The following is a 24,606-nucleotide window of genomic DNA, read 5'->3' on the forward strand; positions in this document are numbered from 1 at the left end:
AGATATTCCTCAAAGATTTAAGAATATGGATGGATGATGGTTGAATTGATAGAAGATTGGCTTAATGTAATCTGATATTGACTGCTTGTAGCTGTGCATAAATCACCAAAAATGTTAATTCTTAATGTAATTTGGATATATGTTCAAATAATTAAAGAACAAACTCACATAAAGTTTAGGGACTTGGTTATTATTTTTTAGGGCATGATGGGACATCTGTAAGCCTTCAACATTTCCAGCCACAGACCATTTAAAGACAATTTGAGGAAGGAGTGTGAATCCTGGCTCTTGTCTGGGAACTTTTTTTTTTTTTTTTAAGGTTTATTTATTTTTGAGAGAGGGAGTGCAAGTGGGGAAGGAGGGGGGGGGGGCGGGACAGAAAATCCAAAATAGGCTCCATACTGAAAGCAGCAGTGGGGCTTGAACTCACAAAATGTGAGATCATGACCTGAGCCTAAGTCCGACACTCAGTTGACTGAGCCACCCAGGTGCTCCTGTCTGGGAACTTTCTGATTACCCTTTCTGGTAAGTTAAAAAAGAAAAAAAAAGTGCTAGTATTAAAATTGGTAGTTTGCATGGTAAAGGGCTTGAAAGAAAGCCTGAGAGACAAATGCTGCTCTTAATGACACAAAGGACAGTAATGTGCAGAAAAACATGACCATCAATGAGTCAAAAAGTAATTTGAACAGAGCTACATCCAGTGTGAAAAAATTTGGGGAATGCCTTAAACAATTTATTATAAGTATATATTTTTCCTTTTAAATAAATGTATAGGAGAGATATGTGAAAAAATCTGCATCTAAAATTTTAAAGGTTTTTTTTTTTTATAAAAAGTTGTGGTAAGAATGTATTATACCTTAATAATCTTCATTTTTTTTCTTTCTTAGTACCTTATAAAATGATAGCATATAGCATATTCTAATTAATAATGTGCTAGATTCAACCCACTTCCAAGGCTGGAGGATTGATACCCTAGGAACCCAATCTCTGATGTCTTAAATGTCAGTATTTATACCTCAACCATACTTTCATGTCCTTCCTGATTTCTTACTTCCATACTCATACAAAATATCTTCTTTATGCCAAGAAAACATTTAAATTCCCCCAGTTCCTCTTTTTTTATTTGCTTTTCCAATTCATCAATCCCTTCCTGTGTCCATTCTGTGATCTAGTCTAGACCTCATGGAAGGAAGCCATGGTGTATGTATATATAATATATATCTCATTGGTATCTCATTGTGGTTTTGATTTGTATTTTCCTGATGATGAGTGATGTTGAGCAACTTTTCATGTGTCTGTTAGCCGTCTGGAAGTCTTCTTTGGAAAATACTTGTTCATGTCTCCTACCCAATTCCTAACTGGATTATTTATTTTTTGGGTGTTGAGTCTGATAGATTCTTTATAGATTTTAGATGCTAACTCTTTATCTGATATGTCATTTGTAAATATCGTCTCCTATTCCATAGATTGTCTTTTAGTTTTGTTGATTGTTTCCTTTGTTATGCAAAAGCTCTTTATCTTGATGAAGTCCCAATAATTCATTTTTGCTTTTATTTCCCTTGCCTCTGGAGACATGTCTAGTAAGAAGTTGCTATAGTCAAAGTCAAAGGTATTTTTTCCTGTCTTCTCCTCTAGGATTTTGATGGTTTCCTGTCTCACATTTATGTCTTTCATCCATTTTTAATTTATTTTCGTGTATGGTGTAAGAAAGTGGTCTAGTTTCATTCTTTTGCTTGTTGCCGTCTAGTTTTCCTAACACCATTTGTTAAAGAGACTTTCTTTTTTCAATTGGATACTTTTTCCTGCTTTGTTGAAGATTGGTTGACTATATAGTTGTGGGTCCATTTCTGGGTTTTGTTTTCTGTCCCACAGAACTATGTGTCTGTTTTTGTGCCAGTACCATACTGTCTTGATGATTACAGCTTTGTAATATAGCTTGAAGTGTGGAATCATGATCTCTCCAGTTTTGTTTTTCTTTTTTCAGGACTGCTTTGACTATTTGAGGTCTTTTGACGTTTCATATGAATTTTTATGATTGTTTGTTCTAGCTCTGTGAAAAATGCTGGTGATATTTTGATATGGATGACATTAAATGTGTAGATTGCTTTGGGTAGTATAGATATTTTAACAATATTTGTTCTTCCAATCCATGAGCATGGAACTTTTGTTTCCATTTCTTTGTGTCTTTTATTAGTGTTCTATAGTTCTCAAAGTATAGATGTTTTGTCTCTTTGGTTAGGTTTATTCCTGTGTATCTTATGGTTTTTGGTGCAACTGTAAATGGAATTTATTCCTTGATTTCTCTTTTTGCTGATTCATTATTGGTTTATAGAAATGCAACAGATTTCTGTACGTTGATTTTATATGTTGTAATTTTGCTGAATTTGTGTATCAGTTCTAGTAATTTTTTGATGGAGTCTTTTGAGTTTTCTATGTAGTATATCATGTTGTCTGCAAATAGTGAAAGTTTGACTTTTTCCTTGTCCATTTGGATGCCTTTATTTCTTTCTGTTGTCTGAGAGCTGAGGCTAGGACTTCCAGTACTATGTTAAATAACAATGGTGAGAGTGGACATCCCTGTCTTGTTCATGACCATAGAGGAAAAACCTTTCAGTTTGTCTCCATTGAGGACGATATTAGCTGTGAGTCTTTTGTATATAGCCTTTATGATGTTGAGGTATTCTCCATTTGTCCCTACTTTGTTGAGGGTTTTTATCAAGAATGGATGCTGTATTTTGTCAAATACTTTTTCTGCATCTTTTGAGATAATCATATGGTTCTTTTCCTTTTGGTTATTTATCTATTCTTTTGATTATTATTTTTTACTTAAATCTAAGTTAGTTACCAAGTGTAATAATGATTTCAGGAATAGAATTTAGTGATTCATCACTTATATATAACACCCAGTGCTCATCCCAAGAAGTGTCCTCCTTAATGCCTATCACTCATTTAGCCCATCCCCCACCCAATACCCTACCAGCAACCCTCAGTTTGTTCTCTGTATTTAAGAGTCTTTTATGGTTTGTCTCCCTCTCTGTTTATTTTATTTTATTTTATTTTGTTTTATTTTATTATTATTGTTATTTTAATATAATTTATTTTCAAATTGGCTAACATACAGTGTGTAAAGTGTGCTCTTGGTTTTTGGGGTAGATTCCTGTGGTTCATCGCTTACATACAACACCCAGTGCTCATCCCAACAATTGCCCTCTTCAATGTCCATCACCCATTTTCCTCTCTCCCCCACCCCCCATCAACCCTCAGATTGTTCTCTGTATTTAATAGTCTCTTATGGTTTGCCTCCCTCGCTCTCTGTAACTTTTTTTATCCCCTTCCCTTCCCCCATGGTCTTCTGTAAAGTTTCTCAAGGTCCACATATGAGTGGAAATATATCTGTCTTTCTCAGACTCACTTATTTCACTCAGCATAATACCTTCCAATTCTATCCACATTGCTGCAAATGGCATGATTTCATTTTTTTTTCTCATTGCCAAGTAGTATTCCATTTTATATAAAAAGCACTATAAACATTGGGGTACATGTGCCCCTATAAATCAGCACTCCTGTATTGTTTGGGTAAATTCCTAGTAGTGCTATTGCTGGGTCGTATGGTAGTTCTATTTTTAATTTTTTGATGAACTTCATACTGTTCTCCAGAGTGGCTGCACCAGTTTCCATTCCCACCAACAGTGCAACAGGGTTCCCATTTCTCCACATCCTCACCAGCATCTGTTGTTTCCTAAGTTGTTAATTTTATCCACTCTGACTGGTGTGAGGTGGTATCTCAATGTGGCTTTGATTTGTATTTCCTTGATGATGAGTGACATTGTCCCTCTCTATTTTTTTAATCTTATTTTTGTTTCCCTTCGCCTCTGTTCATCTGTTTTGTTTGTTAAATTCTACATATGAGTGAAATCATAAAATACTTGCTTTCTCTGACTGACTTATTTCCTTTAGCATTATACATTCTAGTTCCATCCACGTTGTTGCAAATGGCAACATGGCAAATGGTAATCTTTTTGATTACCAACTAATATTCTATTGTGTGTATGTATATTTATACAATGTACATACATACATACATACATACATGGGTACACACACACTACATCTTCTTTATCCATTCATCAGTTGATGGACAATTGGGCTCTTTTCATACTTTGGCTATTGTTGATAGTGCTGCTATAAACATTGGGGTGCCTGTGCCCCTTCAAATCAGCACTCCTATATTCTTTGTTAGCTTTTATTTTATTAATGTGATGTATCATATTGATTGATTTGCAAATATTAAACCACCATGCAGCCCAGGAATAAATCCCACTTGATCATGGTGAATAATTCTTTTAATGTACTTTGGGTTTGATTTGCCAATATCTTGTTCAGAATTTTTGCATCCATGTTCATCAGGGATATTGGCCTATAATTCTTCTTTTTAGTGGGGTCTTTGGTTTTGGAATCAAGGAAATGCTGGCCTCATAGAAGGAGTTTGGAACTTTTCCTTCCATTTCCTCTTTTGGAACTGTTTGAGAAGAAGAGGTAGTAACTCTCCTTTAAATGTCTGGTAGAATTCTCCTAGAAAGGCTGGACTTTTGTTTATTGGGAGAGTTTTGATTACTGATTTAATTTCTTTGCTGGTTATGAGTCTGTTCATATTTTCTGTTTCTTCCATCTTCAGTTTTGGTAGTTAGTATGTGTCTAGGAATTTGTAAATTTCTTCCATATTGCCCGGTTTGTTGGCATATAATTTTTCATACTATTCTCTTATAATTATATGTATTTATGTGGTGTTGGTTGTAATCTCTCTTTTCATTTGTGATTTTATTTATGTGGGTCCTTTCTCTTTTATTTTTGATAAGTCTGGCTAGGAGTTCTTTAGTAGGATGTTCTTTAACCTCCATGTATTTGTGGTCTTTCCTAATTTTTTCTTGTGGTTGATTTCAAGTTTCAGTGTTGTCATCTGAAAATATGCTTAATATGGTCCCAATTTTTGGTACTGGTTGAGGGCTGATTTGTGATCCAGTATTTAGTCTATTCTAGAGAATGTTCCGTGTTCACTGTAAAATAATGTGTTCTGAACATGTCTGTTAAGTCCTTTCAGTCCAGTGTATCATTCAAAGTCATTGTTTTCTTGTTGACTGTGGGGTGTTAAAGTCCCCTACTATTATTGTATTCAATGAGTTTCTTTATATTGGTTATTAGTTGATTTATATATGTATGTCCCTCAAGTTGGGGGCATAAGTGTTTACAACTGTTAGATCTTCTTGGTGGATAGACCTCTTAATTACGATATAAACCCTTCATCTCTTGTTACAATCTTTGGTTTAAAATTTAGTTTGTCTGATATAAGTGGAGCTACTCTGGATTTCTTTTGACTTCCACTAGCATGATAGATGGTTCTTCATCCCCTCACTTTCAATCTGCAGATGTCTTTAGGTCTAAAATGAGTCTCTTTTAAGTTGCATATAGATGGGTCTTATTTTTTTAAATCCATTCTGATACCCTATATCTTTTGATTAGAGCATTTAGTCCATTTACATTCATAGTAATTATTGGTAGATGATAACTTAGTGCCATTGTGTTACCTGTACAGTCACTGTCTCTGGAGATTTTCTCTGTTCCTTTCTAGTTTTTTGTTGGTTTTGGTGTTTCTTTCCCACTTAAAGGGACCCCTTTAATTTTCTTATAGGGCTAGTTTAGTGGCCACAAACTCCTTTAGTTTTTGTTTGTCTGGGAAGCTCGTTGTCTCTTCTTCTGTTCAGAATGACAACCATACTGTATAACGTATTCTTGGCTGCATATTTTCCCCTTCAGCATGTTGAATATATCCTGCCATTCTCATCTGGCCTGCCAGGTTTTTGTGAGAGATCTACTGATAACCTGATTTATCTTTCCCTGTTGGTTAGGATGTTGGTAAGGTTAGTTTTCAAGATTATTTCTTTATTTCTATATTTTGCAAATTGTACTATGATATGTCTTCATTTTGGCTGGCCTTATTGAATTTGATAAGAGTTCTCTGTGCTTCCTTGTTTGGATGACTGTTTCCTTTCCCAGATTAGGGAGGTTTTCAGCTATGATTTTCTCAAATAAACCTTCTGCTCCTTTTCCCTCTCTCGTTCTGTGACTGCTATGAAGCAAATGTTTTTATGCTTTATGGAGCCATTGAGTTCCCTAAGGCTACATTTGTGATCTAATACTTTTCTTTCCCTATTGTTTTCAGCTTCACTATTTTCTGTAATTTTATATTCTGTATCACTGATTTGTTCCTCTGCTCTGTCCATCTTCATTGTCACCGCATCCATTCAGTTTTGCATCTGGGTTATAGTATTTTTTATTTTGGGCTGACTAGAATTTAGTTCTTTTATCTATACATAAAGGGATTCATTAGTGTCTTCTATGCTTTTCTGAATCACAAATAATATCCTTACGATTGTTGTTTTAAATTTTGATTCAGACATATTATTTATATCTCTTTTGATTATATCCCTGGCCATGACCTCTTCCTGTTCTTTCTTTTGGGGTGAATTCCTTTATTTTGTCATTTTATCTAGGTTATTGTTGTGTGTGTGTGTGTGTGTGTTACGAAATTTGTTATATATTCTGCTCCTGACTGAGAGTGATGGCTACATTAAGAAGAGGTGCTGTACTGTCCATGGATTGATGCTTCAGGAAGTATTTCAGAGCGTGCACTCTGCTGTTGTATTTTGGCTGCTTTCTTCCTCAGGACAGTCGTCTGCAGATTTTGTCCTTGACTGCAGTGGGGAGTGTTTGGACCTTGTCCACAGTGTGGCAAGTTTTAAATAAGTGTGTTTTAGTCTGCTTATTAAGAGGCTAGATCCTGTTTCCCCTGGAACTGGAGATTTGCAGATCTCCATGATCAGTAGACTTGGTGTGTGGGGGGAATTGTATTGGTTTTCTGGGTGATGGGCCTGATGCCCTGGTTCTCAGGCTGACTTGCCTAGAAAATATGCACCTGGAGGGCGCAGTGGGTAGGGGTTGGTGTAAGTTGCTCCAGCCTCCACTGGGGACACTGTGTTGCTCACTGAGGTCTGTCAGTGCCAAGGGGCAGGGGAGTAGGGAGAAATGGCATCATCCCACACTTCAGTCCCTGGAGCATGGAGTTCACACCTGCCACTATTCTGGAAACTCTCACAGAAGAGTGAACACTCTCCCCTCTTGTGTCCCTGGCTTCCCTCAGATCCCTGCCTTCACCCTGTGCCAGAGCTGTCTGCCTGTGTTTTATCTCAGGCACACAGCTGGGTTTCAAACTCCAAATTTTAGGGACCTGGCATGGTGACCTTTGCTGATCCTCTGGGGGAGGGTCTCCTCACACTGCAGTTGTGCTGGTTAGTCCCAGAAAAGCAGTCACATGATCATGCAGCAGCTTGGAGTTTATGGTAAAGCACAGCAAAAAACCAACACCAAGGTTTGCTGCCCTCAAAAAGGGGTCTGTGTTCCTATGCTAATGAATGGGGCAGCATGTTGGCTCCCATCATCTCTTTTGTCCCCTGAGAGACCATGCCACCTCTCCCAAATGCACTCCAAGAAGGGAAATTGTCTCTCCTAGTGTGACCCAGGGGATTCTTAGACTACTACACTGTCTACTCCCATGCCTCTGCCCTCCTTCCCCACAGGAGTACTGCTATGCCTTCCAGGGTCCACCCAGAGGTGGTGTAGACTTCTAAAACTTCAGAGTTTGGGCTTTGATGCTTATAAAAACTTGCAATAATCAGCCCCTCTCATTTCCAAGTCATTGGTTTTGGGGAAGTATTCTCTTGTGCAGTCCTGTGTGCCACTTTCTCTCTGTCTCTCTGAGATCAAGACTCACTCCCCTCTGCAGCACCCACTATTCTTTTCTCCCTGGAATCATGTCTTTGCACCTCCTACCTGCCACATTGTGGCTTCTTTTCTCCCTCAAGTTCCTCAGTTTGTTCTTTGGCATTCAGATAATTTTCTTGGGTGTTTGGAATGATTTAATATTTATCTATGTTCTAGGGATGAGGCAAACCTAGGGTCCCCCTACTGCTCTGCCATCTTAACTCCTCCCCTATGCTATATTTTCTTTAAGTTTAGCTTTGATTTTTTAAAAAAATACCTTTGTTCTTTAATCTATTTGCATTGACCTTTTTGTATGGTATAAAATTAGAACGTAATTTTTTCACTGTGTACATGAAGGACCTTTTGTCTAAGCACATTTTATTCTATTCATGGTCTGTGTGATTCTCTTTGTTCCCACACTACAACTTTTATAGCTTTGCAATTTGTCTTAACATCTATGGTGTCTCAAGGGTGAGTGACTCATTGTTATTTATTTTTTTCAAATTATCTTGACTATTTTGGCCTTTTATTCTTTCAAAGTGAATTTCAGGATCAATTTTCATGGAAAATACTGTTGGTATTTTAAATAGAATTGCTCTGAATTTATAAGTAGTTTGGGAAGAATTTTTATCTTTATGATATTGAAGGGACCGTCTTATTATAACTAAGGTCTTGCTCATATGTAATTTTTAGACCACTAACATAGACATCACCTGGTCTTGTTAGAAATGTGGAATTTTAGTCTCCATCCCATACTTGTTGAACCAGAATCTTCATTTTAACAACAGCCACAGAGTTGTATGCATATTCTTAAAGTTTGAGAAGTGTGGTTTTAAAGTCACCCCTTCCTTTCTTCTAAACAGAGCTAGAGATTAGGGGTTTAACTTTATATTTTAAACCTTTATCTCCACTACATTCTCTTAAGCAAAAAAAAAAAGATGCTAAAATATCTATCATCTTAATAAGTGCACTCCAACCCCAGGTGCATATCACCAATTTATATTCACTCCCTTTAAAGTCAACCTCCTTGAATGAGACATCTGTGCTCATTGCTCCTGCTTCCTCACCTTCCAACCATTTCTCAGACTTCTATTCTCCATAATTTTATCAAAACTGCTCATAAGAATGAATGAGATTTTGCTATTAGTGACAACATGGATAGACTTAGAAGATATGCTAAGTAAAATAAGTCAGAGAGAGAAAGACAAATACCATATGATTTCACTTATATGTGGAATTTAAAGATCAAACCATTGCAAATAAACAAACGAAAAAATAACCACACATAAAGACAGACAACAAACTGATTGTTGCCAGAAGGAAGGGGTTCGGGAGAATGGGCAAACTGGTGAAGAGGAGTGGGAGGTACCGTCTTCTAGTTATGGAATGAAAAATCCATGGGGATAAAAGATACAGCATAGGGAATATAGTCAATGGTATTGTAATAGCAATGTATGGTGACAGATGGTAGCTACACTTGTCAGCATAGCATGAGGTATACACTTGTTGAATCACTATGTTGTACACTTGAAACTAGTGTCAACTACACTTCAGTAAAAAACCCACACAAGACATAATGTTGAGTGAAGAAGGCAGATACAAAAGGTGACTTGTTATATGATTTAGTATGTACAAAGTACAAAAATAAAAAATGACACACGGTAACTGTATCAAAAAGTAAGAACCATTTGTATGCTGCCTACAAGAGACTCACTTCAGACCTAAAGCACGTGTGGATTGAAAGTGAAGGGATAGAAAAACATTTACTGTGCAAAAGCAAAAAGAAAGTTGGGGTAGCAATATTTATATCAGATAAAATAGACGTTAAAACAAAGACTGTAATAAGAGCCAAAGTGGGACACTATGTAATGAAGAAGGGAAAAATCCAAAAGTTGATATAACAATTGTAAATTCTATGCACCAAACAAAAGAGCACCTAAATACATAAAGCAACTATTAATAGACACAAAGGAAAAAATTGACAGCAATCAACAATAGTAGGGGACTTTACATCAGTGGACAGATATTTCAGACAGAAAATCAACAAAGAAACAGTTGCTTTGAATGTCATATTAGACCAGATAGAACTAACATACATTCAGAACATTCCATCCCAAAAGAGTTGAATGCATTTTTTCAAACACACATGGAACATTCTCCAGGATATATTGCATATTAGGCCACAAAACAAGTCTTAATAAACTCAAATAGTTTGAAATCCTATCATCCATCTTTTCCGACCACAGTAGTATTAAACTAGAAATCAACCACAAGAAAAAAAATCTGGAAAAAACACAAATACTTGGTGGCTAAATAACATGCCACTAAACAATGAATGGGTCAACCAAGAAATCAAAGAGGAAATAAAAAATACATAGAGACAGATGAAAATGAAAACGCAACAGTCCAAAATCTTTGGGATACAGGAAAAGCTGTTCTAAAATGTAAATTTATAGTAATGCTGGCCTATTTCAAGAAATAAGAAAACCTCAAATAAACAACCAAACCTTACCCCTAAAAGAGCTACAAAAAAGAGTAAAGCCTGAAGCCAACTGAAGAAAGGAAATAATAAAGATTAGAGCAGAAATAAATGAAACAGAGACTAAAAAACAAAACAAAGATAAAATAGATCAATGAAACCAGGAGCTGATTCTTTGAAAACATCAAAAGTTGATAAATCTTTATCCAGATTTATCAAAAAAAGAGAGATGACTGAAATAAATAAAATCAGAAATGAAGAAGGGAAGGAGTTAAGATGGAGGAGTAGGGAGACCTTAGGCTTGCCTCATCCCTCAAACACAGATAAATATAAAATCATTTTGAACACCCAAGAAATTGGGTGAGAAATCAAAAATGTACAACTAGAGGTGAAAAAGCTGCTACATCATGAAAAGTAGGAACTATGGATATTTCAGTTGGGGGACAAAAGAAGTGTGGGTGCTGCAGTGGTAGGGGGAGCCCTGATTGTGGAGAGAGAAGGGAGAAAGAGAGAGGAAGAGTGGAAGTACATGTGGGGAATTGCACAAGAAAAAACTCTTCCCCAAAAACATTGAGGAAAGGAGAGGGGAGGACTACTGCAAGTTTTTATAAACAGCAGAGTGCAGAGTCTGAGGTTTTGGAGGTCTGTGACATCACCAGGGTAGCTAGCCTTGGTGGTTTTAGCAGTGCTCTCTGGTGGAGAAGGAGGGTGGAGACCAGGAAGCAGGTGGGAAGGTCCAAAGATCCCCTGGGTTGAACAGGGAGAGGCAGTTCCCCTGCTTCGAGTGCATATGGGAGAGGGGGTGCAGCCTCTCTGGGGGCAAGGAACCTGGCAGGCACCACTGAACTGCCCTGTTTGCTAGCATAGGAATGGGGGTTCTAGCTGAGGGCAGTGAGTCTCAATGCTGGCTTTTTGCTGTGCTTTGCCATAAAGTCCAAGCTGCTCCATGGTTATCTGACTGATTTCTGGGCCAAACCTGTATGTTGCTGCAGGGTAATGAGACCCTTCCCCAGAGAATAAGCACAGGCCCTCACCTCATGCATCTATAAAATTCGGAGTTTTGGAATCCAGCTGTGTGCCTCAGATAAAGCCCAGGAGTGCTGTGCTGCCTGGTAGGCAGATAGCTCAGACACAGGCAGGGTGAAAGCAGGGATCAGATGGAGACCAGGTACACAGCGGGGGAGAGGGGGTTGCTCTTCTTTGAGGGCTTCCCTAACGTTGGTAGGTGCTAACTACCTGTTCTAGAGATGAGAGAGCAGGATGAAGCCATTTTCACCCCACCCATCAGCTCTGAATTCAGTGAGAAAAGCAGTGCCACCAAGGGGAAGACAGAATCACTTACACCAAGCCTCGCAACCCTGTGCCAGGGCAAGTTCCCCTGAGAGCACAACAGGCCTCTCCTACAGAAGAGGAGCACAAACCCCTCACAAGCACAAAGTCTACTGGTCATAGAGTGCTACAAAGCTTCAGCTCTAGAGGAAATAGGAGCTTCCTTTTTATTTTTAATCTTTAAATTAAAACTTAAAAAATTTTATTTATTTTTCTTTTTTCGTTTTAAACACACACACACACACACACACACACAATCACACACACACACACACACACACACACACACAATTTTGGACCTAGCTTCTTTTAACAAGCAGACAAAAACATACCTAGGATCTAGATTTTTGTTTTGTTTTCTCTTTATTTTTTTTTCTTGGAAACATGACAAGACAGAGGAATTCACCCCAAAAGAAGAACAGGAAGTAAAAGTAATGGGCAGAGATTTAATCAATACAGATAGAAGTAAGATATCTGAACTAGAATTTAAAACAACAATTTTAAGAATACTAGCTGGGCTTGAAAAGCATAGGTGACACTAGAGAATCCCTTACTGCAGAGATAAAAGAATTAAAATATAGTTAGGCCAAAATTAAAAATGCCATAACCAAGATGCAGACTTGAATGGATACCATGACAATGAGGATGGACGATGCAGAAGATATAGAATCTGTGATATAGAAGATAATATTATGTAAAATAATGAAGAAGAAAATAAGAGGGAAAGAAAGGTATTGGATCATAAGGTAGGCTTAGGGAACTCAGTTACTTCTTAAAATGTAATAATATTTGTATCATAGGAGTCCCAGAAGATAAAGAGATAGAAAAAGGGACAGAAAATTTAAGGTTTATTTGAGAAAATTATGGCTGAAAACTTCCCTACTCTGGGAAAGGACACAGACATCAAAATCTGAGAAGCACAGAGAACTCCCATTAAATTCAACAAAAGCTGGCTATTGCCAAGACATTTAGTCAAATTCACAAAATACACAGACAAGGAAAGAATCCTGAAAGCAGCAAGGGAAAGAACTTCTTATCCTACAGGGGGAGAAAATTCAGTTTCACAGCAGATCTCTCCAAGGAAACTTGGCAGGCCAGAAGGGAATGGCAGGATATATTCAGCACGCTGAATGGGAAAAATATGCAGGTGAGAATAGTTTATCCAGCAAGGCTGTCATTAGATTAGAAGGAAAGATAAAAAGTTTCCCAGACAAGCAAAAACTAAAGGAGTTTGTGACAACTAAACCACTCCTGCAACAATATTAAAGTCGACTCTTTGGGGAAAAAAGACCAAAGCAACACAGACTAGAAAGGAACAGAGAACATCACCAGAAACCCCAACTTTACAGGTAACACAATTGCACCAAATTAGTATCTTTCAATAACCATTCCAAATGTAAATAGACTGCTCCAATAAAAAGATATTCTGTCAGAATAAAAAAAACAACAAGATCCATCTATATGCTGCTTACAAGAAACTCATTTTAAAGACCTCAGCAGATTGAAAGTGAGGGGATGGAGAAACATCTATCATGCTAATGAACATCAAAAGAAAGCTAGAGTAGCCATACTTATATCAGCAAACTAAATTTTAAACCAAAGATTGTCACAAGAGATGAGGAAGGGCATTATATCATAATTAAGGGGTCTATCCATCAAGAATATATAACAATTGTAAATATTTATGCCCCAAATATATAAATTTGTATATCTGGGAGTACCCAAATATATAAATCAATTAATAACAAACATAGAGAAACTCATTGATAATAATACAATAATACTAGGGGACTTTAACACCTCACTTATAGCAATGGACAGATATCTAAGCAGAAAACCAACAAGGAAACAATAGCTTTGAATGACACACTGGACTGGATGGACTTAACAGACATAGTCAGAACATTTCATCCTAAAGCAGCAGAACACACATTATTTTCTAGTGCATGTGGAACATTCTCCAGAATAGGTCACATACAGGGTCACAAATCAATCCTCAACCAGTAAAAAAAGACTGAGATCATACCACGCATATTTTCAGATCACAGTGCTAGGAAAGTTGAAATCAGCCATTAGACAAAATTTGGAAAGACCACAAATACGTGGAGGTTAAAGAACATCCTACTAAAGAATGGATAGGTTAGCCAGAAAATTAAAGAGGAAATAAGAAATTAGAAGGAAACAAGTGAAAATGAAAACATGATAGTCTAAAACCTTTGGGATGCAGCAAATACAGTCCTAAGAGGGAAGTATATTGCAATACAGGCCTACCTCAGAAAGTAAGAAAAGTCTCAAATATACAACCTAACCTTACACCTAAAAGAGCTAGAAAATGAACAAGAAATAAAGCCCAAGCCAGCAGAAGGGAAATAATAAAGATTAGAGCAGAAATAAACAATATAGAAACAATAAAAGTAGAACAGATCAGTGAAACTAAGAGCTGGTTCTTTGAAAGAATTAATAAAATTGATAAACTCCTAGTCAGACTTATCAACAAGAAAAGAGAAAGGACCCCAAAAAATAAAATCACAGTGAAAGAGGAGGGATTACAACCAACACCACAGAAACACATACAATTATAAGAGAATATTATGAAAAATTATATGCCAACAAACTGGGCAACATGGAAGAAGTAGACAAATTCCTAGAAACATACAAACTACTAAAACTAAAACAAGGAAGAAATAGAAAATATGAACAGAAATTGAATTTTGAATCAAAAAACTCCGAACAAACAAAAATCCAGGGCCAGGTGGGTTCCCTGGGGAATTCTACCAGACATTTAAATAGTTAATACCCATTCTTCTCAAATGGTTCCAAACAACAGAAATGGAAGGAAAACTCCCAAACTCCTTCTACAAGGCCAGCATTTCCTTCATTCCAAAACCAAAGACCCCACTAAAAAGGAGAATTATAGGCCAATATCCCTGATGAACATGGATGTAGAAATTCTAAACAAGATACTAGCAAATCAAATCCAAATTACATTAAGAGAATTATTCACCATGATCAAGTGGGACTTACTCCTGGGCTGCAAGGAATCTTTGCAAATCAATCAATATGATACACCACATTCATAAAAGAAAGGATAAGAACCATATGATTCTCTCAAAAGATGCAGAGAAAGCATTTGACAAAATATAGCCTCCATTCTTGATAAAATCCCTCAACACAGTGGGGATAGATGGAATATACCTCAACATCATAAAGACCATATACGAAAGACCCACAGCTAATATCATCCTTCATTGGGAAAAATTGAGAGCTTTTCCTTTATGATCATGAACAAGACAGGGATGTCCACTCTCACCATTGTTATTTAACATAGTATTGGAAGTCCTAGCCTCAGCTAGGATACATAGGAATAAACCTAACCAGAGAGATAAAAGATCCGTAGTCTGGAAACTATAGAACACTTATGAAAGAAATTGAAGAGGACATAAAGAAATGGAAAAACATTCCATGCTCATGGATTGGAAGAACAACCATTGTTAAACTGTCTATACTACCCAAAGCAATCTACACATTCAATGCAATCCCTATCAAAATAGTCCCCTCATTTTTTACTCACCCAGCCAAACAATCCTAAAATTTGTATGAAACCATATAAGATCCAAAATAGCCAAAGCAATCCTGAAAAAGGAAAGCAAAGCTGGAGGTATCATGATTCCAGACTTCAAGCTATATTACAAAACTGTAATTATCAAGACAGTATGGTACTGGCACATGAAAAGACACAGAGATCAGCGGAACAGAATAGGAAACCCAGAAATTGACCCACAACTAAATGGTCAGCTAATCTTAGACAAATCAGGAAAGCATAACTGGTGGAAAAAGACTCTTCAACATTTGGTGTCGGGAAAATGGGACAGCAACATGCAGAATAATAAAACTGGACCACTTTCTCATATTATACACAAAAATAAATTCAAAATGAATCAAAGACCTAAATGTGAGACAGGAAATCATCAAAATCCTAGAGGAGAACACAGGCAGAAACCTCTTTGACCTTAGAGCAACTTTGTACTTGACACATCTCCAAAGGCAAGGGAAACAAAAGCAAAAATGAACTATTGGAACTTCATCAAGATACAAACCTTCTGCACAGTGAAGAAAACAACGAACAAAACTAAAAGGTAGCCTATGGAATAGGAGAAGACATTTGCAAATGAAATATCTGATAAAGGGTTAGTATCCAAAATCTAAACTTATCAAACTCAACATCCAGAAAACAAATAATCAAAATAAGAAATGGGCAGAAGACATGAATAGACATTTTTTCAAAGAATACATACAGATGGCTAACAGATATGTGAAAAGATGCTCAATATCACTTATGTCCAGGGAAATAGAAATCAAAACCATAATGAGACACTACCTCACACCTGTCAGAATGGCTAAAGTTAAAAACAAAAGAAACAACAGGTGTTGGTGAAGGTGCAGAGAAAGGGAATCGCTCCTGCACTTTTGGTGGAAATGCAAATTGCTGCAGCCACTCTGGAAAACAGTATGGAGGTTCCTCAAAATAAAAATAGAAGCACTCTATGAATCAGAAACTACTGGGTATTTACCCAAAGGATACAAAAATACAGATTAAAAGGGGTACATACACCCCATTGTTTATAGCAGCACTATAAAGAATAGCCAGACTATGGAAAGAGCCCAAATGTCCATGGACTGATGAATGGATAAAGAAGAAGTGGTATATACATATACAACTGAACATTTCTCAGCCACCAAAAAGAATGAAATCTTGCAATTTGCAGTGATATGGATGGAGCTAAAGTGTATTATGCTAAGAAAAATTATAGAAAAATACCATATGATTTCACTCAGATGTGGAATTTAAGATACAAAGCAGATAAACGTCTAGGAAAGCAGAGGAAGAGAAGAGAGGGAAACAAACCACAAGAGACTCTTAGTGACAGAGAACAAATTGTGAGTTGATGGAGGGAGGTGAGTGGGAGATGGGCTAGAAGGGTGATGGGTACTAAGGAGGACATTTGTTATGATGAGCACTGGGTGTTGTATGTAAGTGATGAATCACTGAATTCTCCTGAAACCAATACTGCACTATATGTTAACTAACCAGAATTTAAATAAAAATTTGAAAAGGGAAAAAAAGAAGAAGTGGTAGAGAAATAATACCACAACAATACAAAATATTATAAGAGAATAAAAAATCATATTCTAGGAATTGGACAACTTACAACAAATGGATAAATTTCTAGAAACAAATAACCTTCCAAAACTGATTCAGGAGACAATAGAAAATTTGAAGAGACCCATTACTAACAAGTAATCAGTGATCAAAGAGCTTCCAACAAAGCAAAGTCCAGGACCAGGTGGCTTCATGGGTGAATTCTACCAAACATTGAAAGGAGAGTTCACACCGATTCTCAAACTATTCCAGAAAAAGAGAAGACAATCTTCCAAATTTTCTATGAGGCCAGCATTACCTTGATACCAAATCCAGACAAAGGCACTACAAAAAAAGAAAATTATTGCAGCATTGTTTACAGTAGCTAAGATATGGAAACAACCCAAATGTTCATCCATAGATGAATGGATAAAAAAAATCTGGTGTATATATATGCAATGGAATATTAAATGGCCACAAAAAGAATGAAATTTTACCATTGGCAACAACATGGATGGACCCAGAGGGTATAATGCTAAGTGAAATAAGTCAGAGAAAGACAAATACTGTAATGATTTCTCTTATATGTGGAATTTACAAAACAAAACAAATGAACAAAGGAAAAAGGAGACAAGCAAACATGCTCTTAAATACAGAGAAGAAACTGGTGTTTGCCAGAGGGGAGGTGTGTGGGAACATGGGTAAAATAGATAAAGGGGATTAAGAATACTCTTATTATGGTGAGCACTGAGTAATTTATAGAATTGTTGTACACCTGAAAGTAATATAATAGTGTACTTTAATTATACTTCAATTACAAAGTAAAATTTTTTTGAAAAGGTTATAAAAATAGAGAAGTTAATGTATAGTGTTAGAAGTCAGGCTAATGTTTATCCTTGGCAGGATAAGTGCAATGGGCCAAGGGGAGGTTTTGGGGTATTGGTATTGTTCTATTTCTTAACCTGGTTATGTGAATGTGTTCACACTGTAAATTTATGTGTACTTCTTGGTGTGCATGCTAAACTTTAATAAAAATCTCAAAAATACATTTTCCAAATTGGAGAAAAACCCCAATCTGTTTGAGCTCAGGTTACTAAGGATTTTCTAATTTCCAAATCCATTGGGCATCTCGAGTGCTCACTTTACCTTTTTGAAGAATCATTGCACCTTGTTAATTCATTCTTTCTTTTGTCTATTTTCACAGCAGCTGACTCAGCTTGGACCGCTATCACCTCCTGCCTGTACCCATGCAATTCTCCCCTAACCTATTCTTCCCTCTCCAGACAATATACTTTATCCTCTCTAGAGCTTCTTGACTTCTTCTAAATGTAAATCAGATCCGGTTAATGCTTTTCTTAAGGTTCATATCTCACAGGTAAAACTCGAAACTTCTTGGGCCATCATAAGAGGACCTTGTGGATTATGTTCATGCCTGACCCTCTACCTCATTTCCTTGCCATTCCCTTTCATGAAACTTGTGTTTTAGCCAGGCTAGAAGGCTTGCAGTTTCTTGGTATCCCACGTCATTTCCCGTGTCCATGTCTTTGCATTTCCTTCTGCCAGAAATACCTTGCCTCTTTGCCTATTTATCAAGCATATACTCATTCTCCCAGATCCAATTCAGATGGCTCTCCCTCTGTGGAGACTTCCCTCTCCATTTAGAGGGGATCTCTCTTGGCCACCATGGGCTGAATTTCTATGATTGTGCTTATCCCTTAGTATAGCAACTACTGTTTACTTCTCCTTCCCTACCAGCCTGTAAACTAGTAGTGGAAGGTCTTACTCTTACTTGCTTTTATATCCTCAGTGCAGGCATTCTAGGCATGTCATGAATGCTTATTGCATGAACAAATGGATGCCTGAATCAGGTTAGTAGAGGAGACATTTGTTCATGATGCCACTGCTGTCTCTGCTTGTAGTAGTTTCTGTTCATGGAACTTGCCCACACCCTTCTGGGACCATAGAAAATTCTCCCTCCCCTGGGAAGCCCCTCGCGAGATGCTCCAGCTGGAAGGGACCTCTTCTTTTCTCGTGCTGAAATACCACTTCTTTCTGCCCCCTCTCTTAGTCACTTACCTCTTCCTCAGTATTTGTGCTTCTCTTGCTCAACACAAGTCATTTGTAAATTGTCTGAAGGGACTGTGTCTTACTCTTCTGTGTCCTTCCCCCAAATTCTCACCAAATGTCTTGTACATGGAAGACACTTGGTTGATGTCTATTGAGTTGAATCAGCATGGTTTTAACTCACACAAATGTGGTGTTTTCATCTAGAACATAAAGGAAGCTTAGATTCCTGAACTGGAGAGAATGTTATGTGGGTGGAGCACACAGAGTGATTATTAGCATCAGGCAGGTGGGTCATTACAGAAATCAAAATAACTGCAAAAGAGAGAGCCTTAGGTCTGAAAAGGCCACCTCTGCAAGGAGGCTGCCTTACAGAAATGCTCTCAACCCCTATGGGGGTGCTTGGTAAACCTGTTACACTGTAGCCTAGGATGGGGGCAAAAACTGCCCTTCACTAAGCCTGTTTAAACTCAGATCAGTTTTGGGGGCCAAGTTCTGGGAAGCTTCTGAAGGGATTTTTAAGAAGATGTCAAAGGAGAGAATGTGATTAAATTTTCTTGAGCTATGGGAGACCCTGGGAAAAAACACATTCCCTTTGCCTTAACTCCCTTGGATGAAACATCATGGTGGAGGAGAGTTCTGATCATTCCCAGAGGGCTTAGAATTCTAATCTCTGGTTAAATTAAGCAGCACTGGAGAGGAAAAAGAACTTACTTGGTAAAAACAATGAGCTTAAAAGGGACAAGCTGAGCTTGTGGTGCAGCATATGCCTTCAGCAATTAGATGAGCTCAGATCTCATCCTGATTCTTACCCACACTGCTGGCCTGAAGAAGGGGCTCAGTAATATCAAATATGCTAGTGGTGAACATTTCCTTTGATTTTCTCATGAGACATCAGAGACTTCAATATTTTCTTGTAATATGTGTTCATCATGTGCTATTTTAAAACCTGCCTTGAAAACAGGCTTGCAACCCTCAATCCTTTTTTTTTTTTTTTAAGAGAGCAAGGATGTTCATGGCCCAGGTGGCTGCCACTGGAGTTTTGGCCACACTGGGGCAGGTTGGCTGAGTACTGAGGTCCCCACCATTCCTCTGACAGGACAGAAGTCCTGGCTGGGTGACCTTTGAGCTTCTAGGATTTGGGAATGCTGATTAGAGTATGCAGTGTATGCACACAGTCACTCTGTGGCCCAGAAGGGTCATATCTAATTAAAAAAAAATTCTTCAGTATATTCAACCCAATGAAGCATAGACGGAGTGTTTTCATGTTAAGGCTAGAGTAGAGCTGCATTTCAGTGGCTTCCATTTTTTTTTTTTTTTTCTTTTCAGATTAGAGACAAAGGGAAAGGATTAAAGGAGGTTGGAAGACAGCTCTAATTTTGTCTTATTCATGTGGTTGATGAACTTAACACACATCTCAATTCCGACATCAAAGAGGCCTGAGTCTTCTCCATCAAAGTGACAGTTCAGTTGGGAAAGCCATTATACCATGTAAGCACAATGAGTGAAATTGCGTTGGATGTTTTGTTTGCCCTTCCAGTTATACTCTCTTCCCTTTTCCATCATGCTTTGAGCCCCATGAATAAATCAGAAGGTTTCTTACCCTCTGGCTCCAGGTAGGGTTTGGGCAAAGGAAAGCACTAGCAAGAGATTGGAGGGAGGGAGGGCAATCAGGTTGAGGCATTCCTTGGCTTTTCTCCTGGTTATCATAGGTTATATGAGTTCTTTTACTTAAGAGCACAGCTTCTGTTAAGTGATTGGTCCTCCTTTATAATTTTACTGATTTCTCAAGGTTTTGGTAATTGCCTCTTCCCCTGCTGGTCCAGTCCTAGGAGGAGATGACAGCTTTCTGGTGTTACTAGCCTCAGGGCTTTGCTATCCTTTTGTATCTCTTGACCCTGCCCACATTTTGTAAACAGTTACTTTATTAAGGGCCTCCCTGGGTGCCCTCACTAAATGTGTGGCTTATTTCCTGCCAGATGGAGGAGGCACCTTAGAAATGCAGCACAGGGTCACTTAACACAGCATGTGGGAATTCTGGAAGGTATCCTGGAGGAGGTGAGGCATGAAACAATTAAGGGTTAACCAGGTGGAGGGGAATTTAGGCAGTTGGCCCTTAAGGGGCTAAGTTGGAAGCAGTTTGGAGTGGTTGAAACATTGTTCCTGAAGGCAAAGACATTATCTGTCTTGTTTATTGTTATAGACTCAGCTCTCTGAGGACCCAGGGCACATGGTTTATGATCAGTCATCGTTGCTGAATGAATGGAAGAATGGATGAAGGCAGGGAATTGCAAGAGAAGAGGCCAGAATATTGTTCTACGGGATCCTGATCACAGGGACACTGTGAAGTCTTTCTTGGTAAGGAGCTGGGGTAAAGGGGGAGGGCCATATTTAAAAATGTGTAGGGGGTAGGCACCTGGGTGGCTTAGTTGGTTGAGCATCCAACTTTGGCTCAGGTCATGGTCTTACGGTTCATGAATTCAAGCCATGCATTGGGCTTGTTGCTGTCAGAGCAGAACCCACTTTGGATCCTCTGTCCCCTTCTCTCTGTGGTTCTCCCCTGCTTGTGCTCTCTTTCTCAAAAATAAACATTTAAAAAATATATGTAGGAGGAACAAAATCAAAAGAACTTGATGAATACGTTGATGAGTAGAATAAAAGAAGATTCAAAGATGAAAACCAATATGGATCTACATTATCTTTTTTTAAACTTTTTAAACATTTATTTATTTTATGGTAAAATAGTTGCTTTTTTTAAAATATGAAATTGTCAAAATTGGTTTCCATACAACATCCAGTGCTCATCCCAACAGGTGACTTCCTCAATACCCATCACCCCACCCTCCCCTCCCTCCCACCCCCCATCAACCCTCAGTTTGTTCTCAGTTTTTAAGAGTTTCTTATGTTTTGGCTCCTTTCCTCTCTAACCTTTTAATAAGCCATTTTCTCCTGTATTCATTTGAGGTCCTTTTGTGACCATTAATACTGACACCTTGGGAATTCCTGCTAACTGGAGACTTCAACCCTGAGGCAGATTATACCCTACATGTCTAGATAATCATTCAATCAAATGTCCTTGGGCCACCTGAGTTAAAGAGAGCACAGTGCTCTGTAGTCTCTTAAGCCCAGGCTCTGGGAATTAGTACTAAGCTTATGTGAAGGAAGCCACATCTGCCCCACCAGACAAGCAGCTCTCTCTGAGGGGCTAGAACATTTCTTTTGAAAGATGGGCTATTCTTTTTTAAAATGTAAATACTTTAAGCAGGTTTTCAGATTTTTTTTTTCAACATGAGCTTTAAGTCTTCCTTTTACCAGTATTTATTGAGAGCCTACTGTGTGCCTGAGGGATAGATTTGGGGATTATAGAGACATGATCCTTGCTTTAAAGGGCTCATAGGACATTTCACCTGTAAAGACAAGACAGTATTCCCTCCCACACAGGATGTTCCTAAAAACCTCTGTGGAGAAGTGTCTGAAGTTTGGGATCCAAACTTTAACTCCTTCAAGAAAGAGCCGTGCATACTGAGATTCTCATGATTGCATAAAAGTGATATAGCCACAACTTTTAGTGGGGTGGGCAGTGTGGTGGGTCAGCCAGGGGTAGTTGGGAGGTACACATGAAGAGGCACACCAGCTCAGCTTTCTGAGGTCAGGGACAACTGCTAAAATGAGGTTGCATCTGTGCATATAGTCTTAAAGGGATATTAGGTCTGGGTGGAGAGCTGATGTTTCTGGAGATGATGTTTCTGTCCCAGCAAGTGGTGTATGCAGGGAGAACATTTAGGATTTATTCTCATAGCAACTTTGAAGTCTATGATACAGTATCATCAATTATAGTAACCACACTATACATTGGATCCTCAGAACTTATTCATCTTATACCTGGAAGTTTATACCTTTGGACCAACATCTCCTTATTTCTCCCACCCCCCAAGTCCCTGACAACCACCACCCTACTGTTTCTCTGAGTTTGGCTTTTTTCGATTCTACATATAAGTGAGATGATACAGCATTTGTCTTTTTCTGTCTGACTTACTTCACTTAACATAATTCCCTCAAGGTCCACCCATGTTGTCACAAATGACAGGATTTTCTTCTTTCTCCTGGCTAAATAATATCCTATTGTAAATGTTTACCACATCTTCTTTATCCACTCATCAATCACTGGATGCTTAGGTGTTTCCTTGTATTGACTATTGTGAATAATGCTGCAATGAACATAGGGGTGCAGATTTCTCTTCAAGATAGTGATTTCATTTTTTTTCAAATATATACCCAGAAGTAGAATTGCAGAAAAGAAAGTAATTATGTGAGGTGATGGATGTATTAATTAAGCTTATTGTGGTAATCATTTTGTAATATATATGTGTTAAATAGTATTGTACCCCTTAAACTTATACAATGTTATATGCCAGCAATATCTCAATAAAGCTGGAAAGAAAAGAGTGAATTGTATGTGAATAGGTGAGTTTGTGAAGGTAGATAAATGGCAATATAGGAACTAAGCAGGAGTCAGATCACACATGCAGTTGCCTGCTATTCTCTTTCTATTAGCTAGTATTCCATTATGAAACAATACTTATTTACAGTAAACAAATCCAAATGATGCAGAAAGATATAAGGTGAAAAGTAAAAGTTCTTTATCTCCTAGTGCCACTGCCCAGAGGAATCAAAACCTTTAAGATATTCCATGTTTTCTTTCATTTTTCTCTGTGCATACCTCCCTGTGCATTCAATCTTTATTTTTACAATTTACACTGTGCCTATTTCTGCAAACTGCTTTTTAAAAACAATTTATTTTTGATATAATTCCATTCCATTTCTACCTGACCTAATTATTGCATCTTACATAAGGAATCATCACAACTTATCAACCAAGTTAAATGATGGACCTTTTGTTGTTTCCCACTATTACAATTAATCCTGAAAGCAACTTCCTTACATCTTTGTGCAAATATGTGTATTTGTGAAATAAATTCTTAAAAGTGGGATTGATAGCTGTCTATTGCCATGTTATTCTTCATAAATTGCACCATTGTTAGCTACACTTGTGGGGAGAATAGCATAGTACACAGAGTTGTTCAATGGCTAGGTTGTATACCGGAAACTCATGTAACATTATGTTACAACAAAAGAATAAACTTTCTGACAGAATAGGTTCCTATTCAGTTTTAAATAAACATACTCATGTTTGTGAATACAAAAAAAGTTGCAACACTTTGTATTCACGCTAATAAATGTATGTTTGTTGAAAGGGGTCAAGAGGATGTGACCACCTGTTGACCTGGGAGCTACACCTAGGCTATCAGGCTGCTCACCTGTTCCCCATCCTTGGAATATACCTTCCACTTCCCTGGTTATTCCCACAGCCAGAGCCACTTTCAAGGACGCTTCCTTGAGAAAGCCACATGTTGTTGAGACCATCTGGGCTAACTTGTGACTGAACCCAGTGCAGGTCTCTATATAAACTTTTAAGATTCTGGAAGGCAGGTGTGGACATCTACTCATTTCCCAGCTGCCCAAGATAAGCCTGGTAAGTAAGTTCTCTTGCTTATTTAGATGGCCACCTTCCAGTCTGCAATGGCCTTTCTTCCATCTCTCCTCCTTGCTCTCTGGGCCAGGAACCAGGTTCTCTTTTCACCAGGGGAACTCTCAAGGTTGTGAAACAAGAACGTCTGAGAGTGCCAGATACGAGATTTTATTCAACTTGAAAAGCCTGGAAATTATCATACTTAATATTTCACCATATTGGATATAATTAGACTTTACTGTTGTCTAG

At 37.9% G+C, this 24,606-nt stretch overlaps 1 long non-coding RNA gene across 1 annotated transcript in view; it reads left to right on the forward strand.

Annotated features, from left to right (window-relative positions):
* Window positions 1-20,170: 20,170 nt before the first annotated feature.
* The window catches only part of LOC122207869, a 66,653-nt gene continuing 62,217 nt past the window's right edge, over window positions 20,171-24,606 (forward strand). The window contains exons 1-2 of the long non-coding RNA XR_006197051.1: window positions 20,171-20,318; window positions 21,031-21,185. This is a non-coding gene — a long non-coding RNA (uncharacterized LOC122207869). The remainder of the gene's footprint in view (window positions 20,319-21,030; window positions 21,186-24,606) is intronic.

Source organism: Panthera leo, chromosome A1 (genome assembly GCF_018350215.1).
Source record: "Panthera leo isolate Ple1 chromosome A1, P.leo_Ple1_pat1.1, whole genome shotgun sequence".
Classification (NCBI taxonomy): Eukaryota; Metazoa; Chordata; class Mammalia; order Carnivora; family Felidae; genus Panthera; species Panthera leo.